General features: G+C 44.6%; 1 pseudogene; it reads right to left on the reverse strand.

Annotated features, from left to right (window-relative positions):
• Positions 1–5,611: 5,611 nt before the first annotated feature.
• On the reverse strand, positions 5,612–5,840 carry LOC108591583 (small nuclear ribonucleoprotein G pseudogene; annotated as a pseudogene).
• Between the last annotated feature and the right edge of the window lie 15,190 nt (positions 5,841–21,030).

Genomic DNA, 21,030 nt, shown 5'->3' on the forward strand with positions numbered 1-21,030 from the left:
TAAAGGATTTTCTTCTAAGAGCCTCCCTCCACAAATCACTGGCATGAGAATCCCCGCTTCTAGCAAATCCATTCTAGGAACCTTTCCAAGAACAGTGTGTGAGGTTGGGCAGGGAGAGGCCTTATGTGCCGTATGTCATGTCGTTCTTTAAAACTGGTGGAATGAGGTTTTCATCTCAAAAAAACCCCCGTTCAAATGGTTGCATCTCCACCTCTTCCAGCAAGCCAGTGGAGTTTCAGAGGCAAAATAGAGACAAGCCAATGCCAAGGGGCAGGAGATGTGGTGCTCTACTGCTCTCCAGAGAGAGGCCACAGAAGGCACGAAAACAGAACCCCAGGAGGCCAAGGGATGGCAAGAGGGGTGGTCAGGCTAAAAGCAAACATAAAGGTAGTTAAGGACAAAGTTCAGAATCGGGCAAAGGTGGGAAGGGAACAGTCTGTGACCTGGTTCATGTACATTCATTTAGCAAGGACACTCACTGATGAGCTAGCCACCTGATACTTATTACATAGCTGAAAAAATAATAATAAAACACCTGGTACTGCCTTTGGGTTGATAAGCCAATATCTTTAATCTTTCTCTTTCTTTCTCTCTTTTTTCTTCTTGATGACTGAAGTCCCCTCTCTGTGCGGCCTTTTGCTCAATCCACACTGGTAATAGTGACAAGACTTTGATGTCCTCCTCCTTCAACAGAATGCTGTTTAGTTCAAAGTGAAGAACAGAGGCAATTCTTTGCTTTTAAATTATTAGCTCCCTAAGTCTTCTGTAATGATATAGTTTGACTGAAGTGTGCAGTTTATTAACTACATAAAGACGACATTATCAGAGCAGAGAAAGGCCGCTGTGAGTTTTGCCTTTCAGCCTAGCAGCGGGGGTCCCTGATACTTTGATCTCAATCAATGCTAAATGTCTTTGTGAGATAGAGAGAGCGCTGAAATTATCTTTGGCATGGCGGCAGCATCAATTATTCAAGCTCTTTTCCTTATGAATTAAAGTGTTCTTCAACTTTTACCCCACTTGTGGGTTTGGGATTTTTTTCTTTCTTTCTTTTATTGTTGTTTTTCCAGTCAGGAAAGGCACTCAGAATAAGTCTAAGAGTTCACTAATTGTACTCTGCCTGACCTTTGAAACTCCACATCCACTTCTCCTCCTCCTTCCTAATTGCTCTCTCCACCCTCAGTTCCAAGCCCTGGTCTTCTCCGAGGTGACCCATAGAATTATTCAGAGAAAAGGGGAACATTGTTTCCACCGGGCTTCGTGCCAAAATGGTCAGCAAAGCCGATAAAGTAGCCCCTTGACAAGAAGCATCAGTGTGCAATTCAGTGAAATGGAGGCATCCACTAGCCACTAGAAACCCTCCCAGCTGACCTCAGTGCTAGCAGTGCCTCCCAAGGAGCAGTTTGACTGTTAAATTACGCTTATGATCAACACCCAGTTCTCCTTAATATGCCTACCCTCTGGGATGGTGATTTTCAAACTACAGGCTGAGACTCATGAGGGGGGGTCATCAAATTAGTTCAGTTGATCACATAGAGCAGAAATGAGAAGGGAAGGGAAGAGAAGGAAAGGGGAGGGAAAGGGAGGGGAGGGGAGGGGAGAGGAGGGGAGGGGAGGGGAGGGGAGGGGAGGGAGTGCATTTGACATATTAGGGTAAGTATTCTCGAAACTTTTGTTTCAGATATGAGTATGCAACCAGGCACAGTGGCTCACGTTTATAATCCCAACTACTCAGGAGGGGGACAGGGGAGGATTGCTTGAGGCCAGGAGTTGAGACCAGCCTGAGCAACATAGAGAGACCTCATCTCCAAAAAAAAAAAACACAGATATGAGTACATTGGGTCACCAAATATCATCACTGCCCCTTTACCCAAAAAGAGACCCTGAGATAAAGAGATTTTTTAAATTTCTTAAATTATTTTTAAAAAAATTGTTGTGGGCCGGGCGTGGTGGCTCACGATTGTAATCCAAGCACTTTGGAGGCCAAGGCGGGCAGATCACCTGAGGTCGGGAGTTCAAGACTAGCCTGACCAACATGGCGAAACCCCGTCTTTAAAAAAAAAAATGTTGTGGGTACATACTATCTGTATATATTTATGGGGTACATGAGATGTTTTTGATACAGGCCTAGAATGTGAAATAAGCACATCATGGAGAATGGGGTATCCATCCCCTCAAGCATTTATCTGTTGGGTTACAAACAATCCAATTACCTTTTTTTTTGAGGCGGAGTCTTGCTCTACAGCCCAGGCTGGAGTTCAGTAGCATGATCTCGGCTCACTGCAACCTCCAACCCCCGGGTTCAAGTGATTCTCCTGCCTCAGCCTCCCAAGTAGCTGGGATTACAGGCACACACCACCATGCTCAGCTAACTTTTGTATTTTTAGTAGAGATGGGGTTTCACCATGTTGGCCAGGCTGGTCTTGAACTCCTGACCTTGTGATCCACCCACCTCAGCCTCCCAAAGTGCTGGGATTATAGATGTGAGCCACCATGCCTGGCCTCCAATTTCATTCTTTGAGTTATTTTAAAATATACAATTAAGTTATCATTGACTGCAGTCATCCTACTGTTTGACATAAAGGTTTGAGGGCACATGGGTTATTGTTCGGGACGTCATTCTAGAATGCACTGCAAGGGAGTGGAAGAAAGGAGACAAGGAGAGAGAAAAGTCTGTGAAGCATTCATTTATGACCCAGCTCCTGCTCTGGGATCCTGGAGCTCGATCTCGTGGAGACCCTTGGAGGAACCCTGTGGAAGGTAACTCAGAGCTGTCCCTGCTTAAGGTGAGGATGTGGCGCGTCAGCCACAACACCCATCCTCTGTTGGTTGGAGTCTTGCCTGAGCATCACTTCCTAGGATATGCCTCATAGGGACCAAGTGTGCCCCCATGGCCAGAGAATGTCCTTGGGCAGAGGGCCAGGTCATCCACAGGAGTGCAAAGGAGCTATCCACGGTGACCTTGGGGTAGACCAAGGGGCTAGAGATGGAGCACCAACAGCGTGGGCTCTGACCTGTGAAATGTATTCCTCACCATGCACGGCAGTCAGAAAAGTTCAAACACCCATACCCTGGCAGATAAAAGTAGGAGAGGCACCATCCACACCACTAAAATAGTCTATACCCTTCTAGGCTTTTCTCCAGCTCCATATTAACTCCACATTAATACTTACTAGGTACACCTTACAAGTCAAGACGTTGGCACAACATAACATTCTGTAGGTCAATGAGGAGCCTAGCCTGGTGTTTGGTGCTACTTTTTCTTTTTTTTTTTTTTTTAACTGAGACAAGATCTCAATCTGTCACCAGGCTGGAGTGCAGTGGGTGAAATCACAGCTCAGTCACCAGGCTGGAGTGCAGTGGGTGAAATCACAGCTCACTGCAGCCTCGACCTTCCGGGTTCAAGCAATTCTCCCACTTCAGTCCTCCCCCCCATCCTCACCCTGCAAGTAGCTGGGACTACAGGCATATGCGACCACACTCAGCTAATTCTTGTAATTTTTTGTGGAGACAGTATTTCGCTATGTTGCCCAGGCTGATCTTGAACTCCTAAGCTTGTGATTGCCCACCCCAGCCTCCCAAAGGGCTGGGATTATAGGCACGAGCCATTGCACTGTCCTGGCGCTATTTCTGAGTTGAGTTTAAAGCCATGGTGTATGAGCCACAGGGGATCACTGAGGACCTACTGAATACTTAACACTGTGCTTAGTGCTTTGGCGAATTAAGGCCTAGAGTGTTGATGATCTGATGGGAAGACAAAGCCAAGCCAAAAGTGCTGGGAAACCATCGTGCATCGTGAATCACCAACAGGGAGCTAGGACTCATCCTACAGCCTTCCTTTCTCTCACTCTCACTCCTCTCACCCTGGTCACCCAAGCCCTGTGATTTGATCTCCTTCATATATGCATCTCCTTCACACATGTAGGAGGCTGAGGAAGGAAGGAAGAGGAGTATATAAAGGCTTTCTAGAGAAGGTAATGCTTGAAGTGAGTCCTGAAAAAATGGGTAAGACACAATATTGTCAGGCAGGCCAGATGCGGTGGTTCATCCCTATAATCCCAGCACATTGGGAGGCCGAGGTGGGTGGATCACCTGAGGTCAGGAGTTTGAGAACGGCCTGGTCAATATGGCTGTGTCTACTGAAAATACAAAAATTATCCGGGTATGGTGGCACATGCCTGTAGTGCCAGGTACTCTGGAGACTGAGGCAGGAGAATTGCTTGAATCTGGGAGGGAGAGGTTGCTGTGAGCCAAGATGGTACCACTGCACTCAAGCCTGAGTGACAGAGCAATTCTCTCTCTCTCTCTCTCTCTCTCTCTCTCTCTCTCTCTCCCTCCATATATATATATATATATATATATATATATATATATATATATATATGTATATATATATATATGCAAGCAGCTGTGTGTCCCCTAAATAGCAGGGAAGCTGTAGGAGGGATACAGGAAGAGCAAAGCCTGGAGGGATGGGCATGAACCCACTTGCGTACAACCTTAGATGTCATTCCAGGAAGTTTGGTCCCCATTCTGAAGTCAGTATGGAACCACAGAAGGGTCTTAAGCAGGGTGTTTGCATGCTCAGGTCTGTGTTTTTAAAAACTCATGCTTGAGGCAATGTGCAAAATGGGTAGCAAGGATTAGAGATAGGGAGCCCAGAGAGGAGGAGGTGGGCTTTGCCAGAGATGGCCGTGATTTAGACAAAGATCATAGCAGTGGGACGAAAGGGATGGTGATTCTTAAATTATAATGCCCAGAGTGCTGTTGTATTAGTCTGTTCTCATGCTGCTGATAAAGACATACACAAGATTGGCTAATTTATAAAGAAAAGGAGATTTAATAGACTCACAGTTCCACATGACTGGGAGGCCTCACAATCATGGCAGAAGGTGAAAGGCACATCTTATATGGTGGCAGGCAAGAGAGAATGAGAGCCAAGTAAAAGGGGAAACCCCTTATAAAACCATCAGATTTCGTGAGACTTATTCACTATCATGAGAACAGTATGGGGGAAATTGCCCTCATGATTCAATTATCTCCCACCAGGTCCCTCCCATAACCCATGGGAATTATGGGAGCTACAATTCAAGATGAGATTTGGGTGGGGACACAGACAAACTATATCAGCTTATATACCAGCTGGTGCTTAGAGAGAGTCATTATTGGCCACACAATTCATATCTTCTGTATTTCTAGGCTATTCAATTTGCCTGCGAGTTTTTTCAAATTGTCCCAAATCTCCTCTACCCCATTTTTCAATATATTTCTTGAAAAAAATTCCTGTATCAGTGGACCCATGTGGTGCAAACATGTGTTGTTCAAAGCTCAACGGGGCTGTGAATAGCAAACGATGTGTGAGGATTGCCTGAGAGAAAGTCCGTGAATATGCTCAGAGAAGCCAAAACCATGAAATCAGTTTTCCTCCTCCCAGCTCCCACTGCAGCCCGTCCTTTTGCCTTTCTTCTTCTTCTTTTTTTTTTGACTATTACAAAAGTTTATTTAACAAAAAGTCTAATATGAAAATGTACATGACCTAATTTCTACCTCATAGTAAAACAGGCCCTATGGAGAGAGGACATGGGTTTCTCCGCTGAACAGCCATTATTTATACTCATCCCAAGGCTTCTAACATAATGATACTATTTCCTTGTATTACCACTATTCCAATATTGTTCTGTTTGTCCGCTAGTTGCCATCTCCACACATTCATCTATCACAAGATTCATAAAGGGATCAAATCCCCGCAATATTCCTTGGACATGTCTGCCACCATTTAATTTCAATGATAACTTCTTGTCCATAAATTTTTTCAACTCGGGAGGGTGAGCTTTGCTCATGATGGCTACTCTGCAGGCACACAGAGGAACGGAATGCCCCTTTCGCCTTTCTTAAAAGACAGTGTGTCCCTTCCATATCTTGCTTTTCCTTCTCAGGCTGCAGGACCTCACTATGACTTTTATGGGCCTTGGGCACTTATGTGAATTTATTTATTTATTTACTTATTTTAAGGAACAAGATCTCACTCTGTCACCCAGGCTGCAGTGCAGTGGCATGATCTTGGCTCATTGCAACCCCTACCTTCCTGGTTCAGGTGATCCTCCCACCTCAGCCTCCCAGGTAGCTGGGACTACAGGTGCACTCCACCATGCCCAGCTAATTTTTTCTATTTTATTTGTAGAGACAGGGTCTTGCCATGTTGCTCAGGCTGGTCTTGAACTCCTGGACTCAAGCAATCCACCTGCCTGAGCTCCTAAAAAGTGCTAGGACTGAGGAATGAGCCACCACGCCGGGCCCTTGATGTAAATTTTTTAATTCACAGAATCGAAAAAAATAAATAAATAAGTATATACATTACAACTGTGTTGGTAGAAAGATGAATATAATCCAAGTTGAATTGCGTTCTTTTTTTCCTTAAGTTCAAAAGGAAAGAAAATATTTCTGTGGACCCCTAAGTGTATGGGCCCTGGCCACAGTACCTGCTGTGCTGGCAGAGCAGGTGGCCACTGCATCTCTTTCTTTGCTCTGGTCCCCTGGAAGGAAGGAGCATCCCCCTCCCAGATTCCATTATTTTACCTTTGATCATGATCACTTCCACCGCCTTCCACTTATCCTCTCCCTATTCGACCCATGCACTTTTCATCTAAAGAGAGTATTTTATCTGCTCATTCTTTTTTCATTGCAAACCATTAAATCGTTTTTAGTTTACTAAGAGAGTTGTGCAACCACCACCACTGTGTAATTCCAGAACATTCTCATCACCCCAAAAAGAAATCCCATCAGCAGCCACTCCCCATTCTCCCTTTTCCCAGCCCCTGGTAACTGCCCATTTAATTTCTGTCTCTATGGGTTGTCTCTTCTGGGCATTTGTATCAGTGCACTCATAACGTGTGGTCTTCTGTGTCTGGGTTATTTCACTCAGCATAATATATTCAAGGTTCATCAGTGTTGGAATGTGTATTGGAACTTCATTTCTTTTAATGACAGAATAATATTCCATTGTGTGGATAGATACATTTTGCTTATCCATTCATCTGCCAATGGACATTTGATTTCTGTCCGCTTTTCAGCTATTATGGATGAATCATGCTGCTATGAGCATATGTGTATAAGTTTTTTGTACACATATGCTTTCAGTTCTTTTGCGTATACACCTAGGCGTGGAATGGCTGGGTCATATAACAGCTCTAGAAGGTCTACCAATTTTAAAAAGAAATTCCAGTATGCAAGAGGGTAAAATCACAAAAGACCTTCCCTTGACTCTGTCAGCATCAACTCTCATTCTTGATACTGCCAAATTTCTCAGGACTATACCATTCATTCTTTAACTCTCTTTCCCCTTTTCCTTTTCTTTTTGTTCTTTTTTGTTTTCTTTTTTTTTCAAGTGCAGTGACACAATCACATCTCATTGCAGGCTCGACCTCCCAGACACAAGTGATCCTCCTACCTCAGCCTCCACAGTAGCTGGAGACTACAGGCACACGCCACCACACCCAGATAATTTTATTTTATTTTTTGTAGAGATGAGGTTTCACCATGTTGCCCAGGTTGGTCACAAATTCCTGGGCTCAAGCAATCCACCAACCTCAGCCTCCCAAAGAGTTGGGATTATAGACATGAGCCACCACTCTTGCCCATTCCTTAACTCTTGAATTTGGTTTCCAGAAGGCAGTGGCTTTTTCTCAGTCTCAGTCCCTTGGAGCGCTCCCTTGGAAGTGACGGTGTATGCAGCAAGTGCTTAGCATGTGCCAGATGCTTCCTGAACGCTTCTCCGCGCGCTTCCACTGCCAGCCCCTCCTTCGTCTTCTCTGGCCTCCCTCACTGGCTTCTCTTCCCTATGGCCAGCTTTCCTCCAGGCTCTGTCCTAATACTTCCTCTCCCACACCCCCAGCTCTGTCCCTCAATGCCTCCTGTCCTTCAGGACCCCAATATTTTCATTATGTCAAAGAGGATGATGTCCCCAAAGGCACATCTCCAATCCTGTTTCCTCTTCCAGGTACAAATTAGCCATTTTCAAACTCAACGTCATGAATTCGTCTCCCCCAAACTGCTTCCTTCTCCTGATTTCCTGGTCCCACGGACTGGCAGTGCCTTCCTCTCATGCACCAGTGATAAAGTTTGGATATTTGTCCAAAGCTCGTGTTGAAATGTAATCCCCAATCTTGGAGGTCCAACTTGGTGAAGATGTTTGGATCATGGAGGAGTGGATCCCTCCTGAAACTTCAACCAAACCCTTGGTGATATGTGAGCTCTTGCTCTGAGTTCACATGAGATCTGGTCATCAAAGTGTGTGGCATGACCAGATGCAGTGGCTTATACCTGTCATCTCAGCACTTTGGGAGGCCGAGGGGGGCAATTACTTGAAGTCAGGAGTTTGAGGCCAGCCTGGCCAACACAGTGAAATCCCATATCTACTAAAAATACAAAAATTAGCAGGGTATGGTGGTGGGCATCTGTAATTCCAGCTACTTGGGAGGCTAAGGCAGGAGAATTGTTTGAATCGGGGAGGAGGAGGTTGCAGTGAGCTGAGATAGAGCCATTGTACTCTGGCTCGTGACAGAACGAGATTCTATCTCAAAAAAAAAAAAAAGTGTGATCTCTCTCTCTCTCTCTCTCTCTCTCTCTCTCTCTCTCTCTCTCTGTCTTGCTTGCTCTCGTTCTCACTATCTCACCATGTGATGTGCCTACTCCAGCTTTGCCTTCTGCCATAATTGGAAGTTTCCTGAGGTCTCCCCAGAAGCAGATGTTGCTACGCTTCCTGTACAGCCTGCAAAGCCATGAGCCAATGAAACCCCTTTTCTTATAAATTGCTCAGTCTCAAGCATTTCTTTATAGCAGTGCCAGAGCAGCCGAATACAACTGGGTTTTGCGTCTCAACCTCCACTGACTCCACCTCTTCTTCTCGCCTCCCCCAGCTTGCATTCCAGGTCCTGTTCATCCCCATCAGGCTGTTCTTTCCTTTTCCATCCCAGAGCCATCGTGTCACCCTACCACAGTCTCCTTACCTCTTCAGCACCATGGAAGTTTCAAAAACTGACAGCCACCTCCCTTCTCAGTCCCTCCCACAGCTGCACCCAGATTCATTTTTCCAAAGTGCAGCTCTAATCAGCCGCTGCCAGGCCCCAAAGCCTCCTGTGGCTCCCACTGGCCTGTCAAATGAAGTCTAAACTCAGCTCAGCTCCAGGATCAACCTACCTTTACAATAATACCTCTCTCCATCTCTTTAATGAACCCGACTCCTGTGGTTCTCACATTCGCCCCCATCCCCTCGCCACACTGTGGTTCTTGCCCCACCCTCCAACTAGATGCTTCCCATTTCTCTCCTTGTCATTTGAAGCCCAACCCAAATTCATCTAGGAACACCCCAATTGCACTAGTGGGGTGACTCTTTCCCTCTGAAATGTCAATGTCATCATCTCTAGACAACTGATCACATTCTGCTTTGCATTATTTTATTTTTTATTTTTATTAAGTTTATTTATTTGGGTTTTTTTGGTTGGTTGGTTGTTTGTGATGGAGTCTCACTCTGTCACCCAGGCTGGAGTGCAGTGGTATGATCTCTGCTCACTGCAACCTCTACCTCCATCGTTCACACGATTCTCCTGCCTCAGCCTCTGGAGTAGCCAGGACTACAGGCGTGAGCCACCACCCCCAGCTTATTTTTGTACTTTTAGTAGAGACAAGATTCCACCATGTTAGCCTGGCTGGTCTCAAACTCCCAACCTCAAGTGATCTGCCCAACCTCAGCCTCCCAAAGTGCTGGGATTACAGGTATGAGCCACTACGCCTGACCTGCTTTGTGTTATTTTAGCGCATTTTTGTGCCCTGACAGCTGGGAAAGTCCTCAAGGACTGAAGCCACATGAGCCATTCGCATCCTCCAGCACCACCCACATAGTATATCCTCAATAAATGGGTGTCGAATGAACGTGTAAGTTACTAATGGCGCTGAGACATGCTGAGCCAGCCCATTTATAAGCCACCCTCTTCTTAGCGCTGCTACTAGAAACCCACACAAGCCATTTCACTTGCACTTTTCTCTTAAGTCGAGCAGTGCATACACTCATTACAGATCTGCCTGACTGCTCTCTCTCCAGACACAGATCTCCTGCCTTTACAGTTTCCAGCCAACTCCCGCCAACTAGAATTGCAGTCTCAGGGCTGAGTCAACTTCTGAGGGCCTTGTTCTCTGTCTTGCTGTCCCCAGCTTTCTGCTTCTAGGACAATCTCGAGGTGCAGGAGCAAACCGAAGCTTGGTCCCAAGGCAGCGTCCCTTTAGAACCAGCTAAAGAGCAAAGGAAACCCTGCCTTCTCCAAGACCAAAGCTTTGTGCAGCAGGATCACCGGTGGCCTTATGCCATGCTGCCATGGCAACATGAATTTTAAGCAGTCATCGGCAAAACCTGCCTCCTCAATTTCAACAACCATGGAGTCAGCCTCTCTGGGGTGAGACTTCCCACAATGAGGGACAGGGGTGTGCCTGGGCATCTGAGTCACTTTCTGGGGTCAGGCTGACCTGCCCCAGTAACTGACATCCTGAGGCCTGACTCCATAAGGGGGTGGGATGTCACACTTACGTTTCGAAGACAGAATGTGTTACTGGGGAAGACATGAGGGCACAAGCAGCCTCAAGGGCAGAACCCCAACAAGGAGACTAAAACAGCTTCCCACTTCTGTCCCTTCCAGAAACAGGCTGTTCTATGTCTGGGGATGCAAAGAGGACTGGATAGTCCCCAATTTTAACAACCTCACAATCTCTCAGGAAGATAAATCACATATTAAAATAATACAGGCTGGGAGTAGTGGCTCACACCTGTAATTCCACCACTTTGGGAGGCCGAGGTGAGTGGATCACCTGAGGTCAGGAGTTTGAGACCTGCCTGACCAACATGGTGAAATCCTGTCTCTACTAAAAATATAAAAATTAGCCGGGCATGGTGGCGCACACCTGCAATCCCAGCTACTCAGGAAGCAGAAGAACACTTGAACCCAGAAGATGGAGGTTGCAGTGATCCGAGATCAAACCACTGAACTCCAGTGTGGGCAACAGAGCGAGACTTTGTCTCAAAAAAAAAATAAATAAAATAATACAGTCTGGGCACAGTGGCTCACACCTGTAATCCTAGTACTTTTGGGAGGCCAAGGTGGGCAGATCACTTGAGCCCAGGAGTTTGAGACCAGCCTGAGCAACATGGCAAAACCTGTCTCTATCAAAAAAAAGACACACAGAAATTATCCTGGCATAGTGGCACATGCCTATATTCTCACTGGAGGCCGAAATGGGAGGATCACCTGAGCCCAGGAGTTGGAGGCCACAGTGAACCCTGGTCACGCTGCTGCACTCCAGCCTGGGCAACTGAGTCAGATCCTGTTTCAAAACAAAACAAAAAAATAAAGTGAAATGTAACTGATATTATAACAAAGGTTCTCTGATTTCCTATTAAGCTTTACACTGGGACTGCTAATGATGGTAACACAAAATACAAACCAGAAGCCCCACTGAGGCCAACTCACCTGGTGCAGGCTGGGACACACCAGAGGACAGGCAGGGAGGCTCATGCCCAGCAGCCTCTCTGACCACCTCTGTCCTCACAGGGTTCAGAGTTTGCAGGAGGACCAGAGCCCCTGACATTCTCGGCCTCTAGAAGAATGTGCTCAACACCCGTTGTGTCACTGCTACATAAATGCTAGCACCAGCAATGTGAACATATTCTTAACAGTTCTGGCTAAGATGTAAGGGCATGATTATCCTCATACAAACGGACTTTTAAAAAAGGCAATTTGGTGGCCAAGCATGGTAGCTCATGCCTGTAATCCCAGCACTTTGGGAGGCCAAAGTGGGAGGATTGCCTGACCCCAGGAGTTTGAGACCAGCCTGGCCAACATAGGGAGACCCTGACCTCTACAAACTAATATACAAAAACAAATTTTTTCAAAATACAATTTGGCGTGGAAGATTGGTCTTAAAATATGCATACTCTAACCCGTCAATTCCTCTGTTTAGTTTCTTTTCTTTTCCTTTTTTTTGACAAGGTCTCACTCTGTCATTCAGGCTTGAGTGCAATGGTGAGATCAAGGCTCACTGAAGCTTCGACCTCCCAGGCTCAAGCAATCCTCCCTCCTCAGCCTCCCAAAAGCTGGGACTATAAGCATGCACCACTACACCCAGCTAATTTTTGAACACTTTTGTGTAGACACAGGGTCCCACTAAGTTGCCCAAGCTGATCATCAGTTCCTGGGCTCAAGCATTACACCCACTTTGGCTTCCCCAAGTGCTGTGGTTACAGGCGTGAGCCACCATGCCTGGCCTTTGGTTTCTGTCCTAGGGAGATACTTATAGATGTGCACAGAGGAATGTATGAGGATGTTCACTACAACAGCATTTGTTTTGATGAAAAGTTGGAAACAATGTTCATTTGTAGGAGAATAATCAAACTATGTTACAAGCACCGTGTGCGTTCCCCAGAGCCACTGTAACAAAGGACGGCAAACCAGGTGAGTTAAAACAACAGAAATTAATTCTCCCACGGTTCTGCAGGCTACAAGTCCCAAATCAAGGTTGTGGCGGGGCTGTGTTTTTTATGAGGCTAGGGGAGGGTCCTTTGTTGCCTCTTCTAGCCTCTGGCATCTCCAGGCAATCCCTGGTGTTCCTCGGCTTGCAGCTGCCTCACTGCAATCTCTGCCTCCATCGTCACATGAACTTCTTCCTTCTGTGTGTCTCTGTGTGTCCTCCCACTTCATATAAAGACTCTGGTCATTGGGCTTGTGGGTCACCCTAATCCAGCATGACTGGTGTTTCAGTAAAATCACCTTTAGGGAATTTTTTAAAAAGACAAAAAACCAGGCCACTGACTGTGTGACATCATGGACTTCATCTGTTTTAACAAGAACACTGGAGATTAATGGGAGAGATAAATGTGAAATAATAAAAGGGCCACTCATTCACATTATTGGCCTCCATTGATAAGGTGATATATCTGGACGTTTTCTATATAATTAGGAGATTTTTAACTTAATAACTGATGACCCAACATCTTCAACAGCCTAAACCTCGAACTGTGGTGCTGCTTTGGGCTCTGTACATAGACGAGGTTGTGGACATGAGTCATGCCCCATAGAAATTCCAATTGTTGAAATATATTGAGATGAAGGTAATGATCCATACACACAAAATTCAGGAACCATGACACAGGGGCAAAGGCCTACCTAGAAGACTGGCCAGAAGTCCCAAGAGTGCTGTTACTACAATACTTCAAATTCCCTTTGCCTAGAAGCTCAAGAACGTGGAGAAAAGACAGGTTTAGCACAGGGAAGGACCAGGACTGGGCATTCTACAAAGAAAGTAGAGACAGCTGGGCGCGGTGACTCATACCTCTAATACCAACACTTGGGGAGGCAGAGGTGGGCAGGTCACCTGAGGTCAGGAGTTCAAGACCAACCTGACCACATGGAGAAACCCCATTTCTACTAAAAAAAAAAAATAATAAATTAGCTGGGGATAGTGGTGCATGCCTATGAATCACTTGAACCCGGAAGGCGGAGGTTGTGGTGAGCCAAGATTGTGCCATTACACTCCAGCCTGGGCATCAAGAGCAAAACAAGAAAGAAAGAAAGAGAAAGAAGGAAAGAAAGAGAGAAGAGAAGAGGAGAGGGGAGGGGAGGGGAGGGGGGGAGGGGAGGGGAAGGGGAAAGGAAGGGAAGGGAAGAGGGAGGGAAGGAAGGAAGGAAGGAAGGAAGGAAGGAAGGAAGGAAGGAAGGAAGGAAGGAGAAAACCTCTGCCATCTAGTTCTTTCTAATATCTAACAAATCACATACACAATGGAAGCCAGTGACTTGGGTCAAGTTTGTGGACCCTGCTGGATATAAAGCTTGTTGTGTTCCTGTGTTAGTCCATTCTTACACTGCTATGAAGAACTACCCAAGACCGGATAATTTATAAAGAAAAGAGGTTTAATTGACTCATGGTTCTGCAGGCTGTACCTGAGGACTCAGGAAACTTACAATCATGGCAGAAGGTGAAGGGGAAGCCAGCCCATCTTACATGGTGGGAGCAGAAGAAAAAGAGTGAAGCAGGAGGTGCTACACACTTTTAAACAACCAGATCTCGTGAGAATCCACTCACTGTCATGAGAACAGCAAGGGGGAAATCCACCCCCATGATTCAATCACTTCCCCTCAGGTCCCTCCCCTGACACTGGGAATTACAATCCAACATGAGATTTGGGTGGGACACAGAGCCAGACTGCTCTTTCTTTGTCCCTGAACACTGACTCCTAGCCTTCCAAGGACTGGATCCCAGAAAACACTTTATTTCAGTTCCTTACTGAAGGAGCTGTCTCCTTCATTTGGTGCCTTCTCATTTTATATTTGGATCATATTTCAACATGTTATTTTGCATTTATCAAATGTAAGTGTTCTGAGATTATTTTCTTATGTTTCTGGCCGTTTCATGTTAATCAAAGGAACGAATGTTCATCTGGCATGTTCATCAAAGGGACAAATGCTTTCTACACACTAGCCCAATACACACACACAGAGCCACATTCTGGGGCCAATAAAACTCTCTCAAGGTTCCTCTTTGCTTCAACACCACCTTGGAGCAAATATTCATCAAGCATTCACCAGGTCCCAGCCACTGATCTGAGCTGTTTACATATAAGTTAGCTGGTGATCTTCACATTCCCTCCCCCAAGGAGGAGGTGCTTTTCTGATCTCAAGTTTATGGATGAGAGAACTGAGCTTTGGAGAGCTTTGGTGAAATGCTCAAGGTCACTTGGTTAGGAAAGAGTAGAACCTGGACCTAAGCAGTATGACACGAGCGTGTACCCTTAGCTGTCAAGCTCTGCAACCATTCCTAACACAGTGTATTATAATTTTAATTTAAAAGTATGCTTTCAGCTGGGTGCAGTAGCTCACACCTGTAATCTCAGCATTTTGAGAGGCCGAGGTGGGTGGATCACCTGAGGTCAGGAGTTCAAGACCAGCCTGACTAATATGATGAAAGCCTGTCTCTACTAAAATACACACACACACACAAAATTAGCCAGGAATGGTGGCATGGGCCTATAATCCCAGCTACTCTGGAGGCTGAGTCAGGAGAATCACTTGAACCCAGGAGGCAGAGGTTGCAGTGAGCCAAGATCATGCCATTGCGTTCCAGCCTGGGCAGCAAGAGCCAAACTCTGTCTAAAACAAAAGTATGCTCCTTATCTAAACTATGTATTCCTGAGATCAGGCCTAATTTTATTCATGACAGCATACCAAATGCCTAGTGGGCCTGCCATGAAACTTAGAGGGGTGCCTAGATGTATGGATATGATATGAGGGGAAGAAAAATGTTTCCCTTTACCAACTTAGGTTCAGTGGTTGGGGGGCCTGCAAATTAACTGGCAAAAGACAGATTGGGAAATGACAAAGTTTATTTGCATACATGGGATTTCCCAAAAATCTGTCTCTCTGAATAGTGAGAGGTAAGGGTTTATATATCATCTTAATGAGAAGGGGGTTTAAGACTTTCCAAGAGAGCAAATGGTGGAGAACTAATGAGAAACAAGCAGAAAGCATGGAAGTTTTGATAAGTTTTTATTTATATAATTTCTCATCCAGGTGTGAGTGGTCCACCTCCTTTCTGGCTGTAAACATCCTGGAGAGAGTGTTTGTGGTAGCTATATTTTTAGGAGACTTTTATTAAGTCATCAAAGGAAGAAAAAATGTAGATAAGGTATTTGGGGTCTCTTCCTCCCAATGTGGCTGCTGTTTGTTCAGATGTTTTTGGCTTTAGATAACCTTCATATGACATTTGTGGGTTCAAATGGATCCTATGAGATAGATGGACAAATAGATGGGTGGATGGATGAATGAATGGATGGGTGGGGTTGGATGGATAGATAGATGGATGGGCGGGTGGATAAATGGATGGATGGATAGATGGATGAATGGATGCATGGGTAAATGGATGGATGGATGGATGGATGGATGGATGGATGGATGGATAAATTGACAGATGGATGGAATATGAGGGGGGGTGGTGTGGACAAGTTTGTGTGTTTAGGATGGAAATCAAACAGGCAGTGCCAGAGCCAGAGCCAGCCTCATAAAGCATCCACGAAGAAGTGTGAATCTCCCTGTCCCCAAGTTACAACTTGCTGTGATGCCTACAATTCTAAGTTTGGAGATGCATTTTCTTAAATCAGAGGTCCCTGTTAAAATGGAGGTACATGGAGAAGGAAATACTGTAATTTGATAACTTAGAGCAGTGTGTATATATAGATATGAAATATACATAGGATTTATATGAAATATATACATCCAAGTATATGAAATATATGTGTATAACAATATATGACACATATGCAGGCAGCTATGTTGCTGTGGAAAAGAAAGCCCTTGGTGGACACCCAGCTCTAACAACAGGACAAGTAAGCTAACATGAACTCCCCCCATCAGAAAACACGAAATTAATACTGAATGAAGAGAACAATTACCTTGGGCCCACGGAAGAGTGACCGGAAATGCCCTGTCATCCAAGGCTTGGAAGACCAGACCTAAGACCACTCCATCAGGTGAAATTCCTGAAGGGCTGCCCAGGGCAGGAAAAGGGGACTTAAGAGAAAAGAGACACTTCTCCCTAAGTTATAGCAAACATATAATAAGAGCTGCCAAAAGAGAAAGCAAAGAAAATGGAGAGGAGGAGGAAGCATTATCCAGAGACAATAAATAAAAATTTTCAGAGTGGAAACAAGACAAGAGCCCTCAGATTGAAGAAGAATTACCCCCCAGAAGGATAAATACAAACACCTCTGCACCTGGACATGTTACAGGGAAACTGCAGAACACTCAAGACAAAGACCAGTACTTAGAGGGAAAAAAGAGAAGAAAATCTGTAAAGCAAAAGTAACTGAACTTCTCATCAGCAATAAGACAGAACAAAAGATGATGAAATGCTATCTGAATTACCAAGGAGAAATTACTCTCAACCTATCTTTTTCAGTTCACCTAAACAATTGTTTAATAGCAAATGATTAAAATAATAATAGGTTAAAATAGTGGTGAGGATAAAATAAAAACATTTTAAGACAAGAAAAATAGAGTTTGCTCTCAAGGCCATTGATGAAAGAATCACTAAAGGATGCACTTCAGTACAAAGAAAACTGGACCAGGAAAAAGAAGTGGTATCCAAAGAAGAGTGAGGAGCACTAAGTTGGGGAAACTTGTAGCTAAAGCTAAGAAAGAATTGATAATACACAATAATAACACGCTTAATGAGTTATTTTGTTTAAAAACATAATGAAATTAGTAATAACATGGCACAAAGTTTAACAGATTTTGACCTTGAGCTAAATCCAGCTAGCCCCTTATTTTTGTAGTCTTCTGATAAGAATGGCTGTTTTGTTTATTGTGTTAAGATATTCACACCATATAATTTATCATTTCAACCATCTTTAACTGCACCGTTTAGTGGTGTTAAGTCCACTGTTTTGCAGTCATCACCACCATCCATCTTCTAAACTTTTTTCATCTTCCTGAACTGAAACTCTGTATCCATGAAACACTGACTCCCCATTCTCACCAGCCCTATGCCAGCCCCTGGCAACTACTTTCTGTCTCTGTGAATTTGACTATTCTAGGTACCTCATTTAAGTAGATTTGTTACCAGAAAGCGGTCCTGATCCAGACCCAAAAGAAGGTTCTTGAATCTTGAGCAAGAGAGAATTCAGGGCAAGTCCACAGAGTAATGTGAAAGCAAGTTTATTAAGAAAGTAAAGGAATAAAAAATATTTACTCCATAGGCAGAGCAGCAGCTTGGGCTGCTGTACTAGGATACTTACAGTTCTTTCTTGATTTATATGTTAAACAGAGGGTGAGTTATTTATGAGTTTTCTGGTAAAGGCATGGGCAATTCCCAGAACTGAGGGTTCCTCCCTTTTTTAGACTGTATAGGGTAACTTTCTGACATTGCCATGGCATTTGTAAACTGTCATGGCACTGGTGGGAGTGTCTTTTAGCATGCTAATGCATTATAATTAGCACATAATGAGTAGTGAGGATGACCAGAGGTCACTTTCATGCCATCTTGGTTTTGGTAGGATTCGGCTGGCTTCTTTAGAACAGACTGTTTTGTCAGCAAGGTCTTTATGACCTGTATCTTGTGCTGATCTGTCTCATCCTGTGACTAAGAATGCTTTCACCTCCTGGGAATGTAGCCTGGTGCATCTCAGCCATATTTTACCCAGCCCCTATTCAAGATGGAGTTGCTATAGCATGAACACCTCTGACAGTATCATACAGTATTTTTCCTTTTGCTACTGGCTTGTTTCACTTAGCATAACATCTTCAAATTTCTCCATATTGTAGCATGTGTCAGAATCTCTCTCCCTGTTAAGTTGAATGATATTCTGTTACATGTATAGAGAACATTTTGTTTATCCATTCCTCCACTGATCAACATTTGAACTATTCCCATAGCTATTATGATTAATGCTGCTATGACCATAAGTATACAAATATCTGTTTGAGTCCCTGCTTTCAATTCCTTTGGATATCTAACCAGAAATGGAATTACCGCATCACATGGTAACTCTGTTTTCCATTTTTAAAGGAAAGACTATGCTGTTTTTCATAGTGGCTGCACCATTTTTCTGTTCTGTTTTGTGTTTATAACAGCCATTCTAGTTGGTATGAAGTGGTATCTCATTGTGGTTTTGGTTTGCATTTGCCTAATGATTAGTGATGTTGAGCATCTTTTCACGTGCTTATTGGCTATTTGTATATCTTCTTTGGAGAAATGTCTATTCAAGTCCTTGCCCATCCACCCCCTCCTCAACTTTTTTTTTTTTTTTTTTTTTGAGATGGAGTCCCTCTCTGTCATCCAGGCTGGAGTGCAGTAGCACAATCTTGGCTCACTGCATCCTCTGCCTCCTGGGCTTTAGTGATCCTCCTCCTTAGCCTCCTGAGTAGCTGGGACTACAGGCTTGTGTCACCAGGCCTGGCTACTTTTTTGATTTTTGACAGAGAAGAGTTTTCGCCATGTCTCAAACTCCTGAGCTCAAGTGATCCACCACCTTGGTTTTCCAAAGTGCTGGGATTACAGACATGAGCCACCACACCTGGCTCCTTTGCCCATTTTCTAATCAGGTTGTTTGTTTTTGTTGTGATGGTTGAGTTGGAGGAATTCTTTACATATTCTGTATATTAAACCTTTATCAGGCAAGGGTGATTGATATTACATTTTTCAGTGGTTGGAGGAAGGGGAAGAAGGGAAGGAGGAGGAGGAGGAGGAGGAGGAGGAGGAGGAGGAGGAGGAGGAGGAAGAGGAGAAGGAGAAGGAAGGAAAAGAAGAAGGAGGAGGAGAAGAAGAGGAGGTGAAGGAGGAAGAGAGATCAAAAGTAACCTACGAGGTCTAAAATATTTATTAACTGACCATTTACTAAAAACAATTGTGACATTGAAGATGGAAGGGATGGTGGCTGAGAAAAGGAGAATAAATATATTATTTAACCTTTTTTTAAGCATTAGAAATAATTAGGGCAAAATGTTAATGAGGCAATTCTAAGTAATATACTTAGTATTATTATCCATAATAAATTATGGATGCTTATTATATAATTTATTATATTTTCTTTATTTTTAAAATTACAGGATGTATTATTTTGCTTTATTTTATTTTATTTTTTGAGACAGAGTCTTTTTCTGTCACCAGGCTTGAGTACAGTGGTGCGACCTCGGCTCACTGTAACCTTTGCTTCCCAGGTTCAAGAGATTCTCCTGCCTTAGCCTCCCGAGTAGCTAGGAGTACAGGTGCCTGCCACCACACCAGGCTAATTTTTGTATTTTTTCTAGAGACAGGGTTTCGCCATGTTGGCCAGGCTGGTCTCAAACTCCTGACTGAAGGTGATCAGCCCACCTTGGCCTCTCAAAGAGCTGGATTGCAGGTGTAAGCCACTGCACTTGGCCAAAATTCCAAAATTTAAATACAGATTATACAATTAATATGTAACATGAGTATAGACAGAGAAAGAGAGAATAAAGGGCATTAGGCTACAATTGGAGTGTTTCTACCACTTGTAAGTGGGGAAATCACATCTGCAAACTAAAGGTGGTCTCCTGCCTCTCAACACTGGTGAGGATCAAATGTGAGCAGGAATTCATGAGGAGCTCTTTAAATGGAAGCCTGTAAGCTGTGGTTGTCTAAATCCCTAACTCCCTGAGATCAAGTCCTCCAGGACAAAACAACTTGCTAGCTACCTATGGGTTAAGGTGAAGGAATAAAGGATGGACAAGTTAGAAGATGGACTATGAAAAAGTTTTCTAAAGGTTCTGTAGGGAGACCTGCTGTAATGTGCCCAGGACCAGCCCAGAGTATGACCTTGGTCACATCTGTTGAACCCCTCCACACCTCCGCTGCCTCATCTAACACACTGTGCTCCCCTTTCCCTAAACATCATGGGTCAGGGAGACAGAAGCATACTTCATAAAGCATAGAGCTTCTCACAGACACCCTGGTGATGCCTTCCACAAGCCTCTCCACACTCCCATGGAGTAACTGCTGTACTGGGCTTGCATAGCGTTCCCCCCTGAAACCTGTGCCACTACCAGGCACATAGCCATAGCACAGTATGCTTGTGCCACCCAGATACTCCATGCTCGCATGGACCAGAGTATGCATGGATGGTCCAGAGAGTGGCCCTGGGTGCTTGCATGCAAACACACACGCACATGCACACCTCTATGTATGAGGCTCCCGCCCCTCCTTAGACACGGGTGATGCTGCTATAATCAGTGCCATATCCCGAGCCAGATGTCCCTAATAAATATACTCCTCCCACTCCCAGGGGCCTTTGAATACTATCATTCTGTTCTTCCCAGAAGAAAAGGAGCCTGCCCTTCCCTCAGTGGCCTGTTATGAGGCCATACACAGGTCCCTCCCAACAGCTGAGTGGTTCACAAGCTTGTTTTCTGATCCCATTTATCCCCCCTACATGCCACCCCATTCTGGTCCCTCTAGGTGCCCCAGCTCAAGCCTCAATCCCTCCGC

The sequence above is a fragment of the Callithrix jacchus genome, chromosome 5 (genome assembly GCF_049354715.1).
Source record: "Callithrix jacchus isolate 240 chromosome 5, calJac240_pri, whole genome shotgun sequence".
Classification (NCBI taxonomy): domain Eukaryota; kingdom Metazoa; phylum Chordata; class Mammalia; order Primates; family Cebidae; genus Callithrix; species Callithrix jacchus.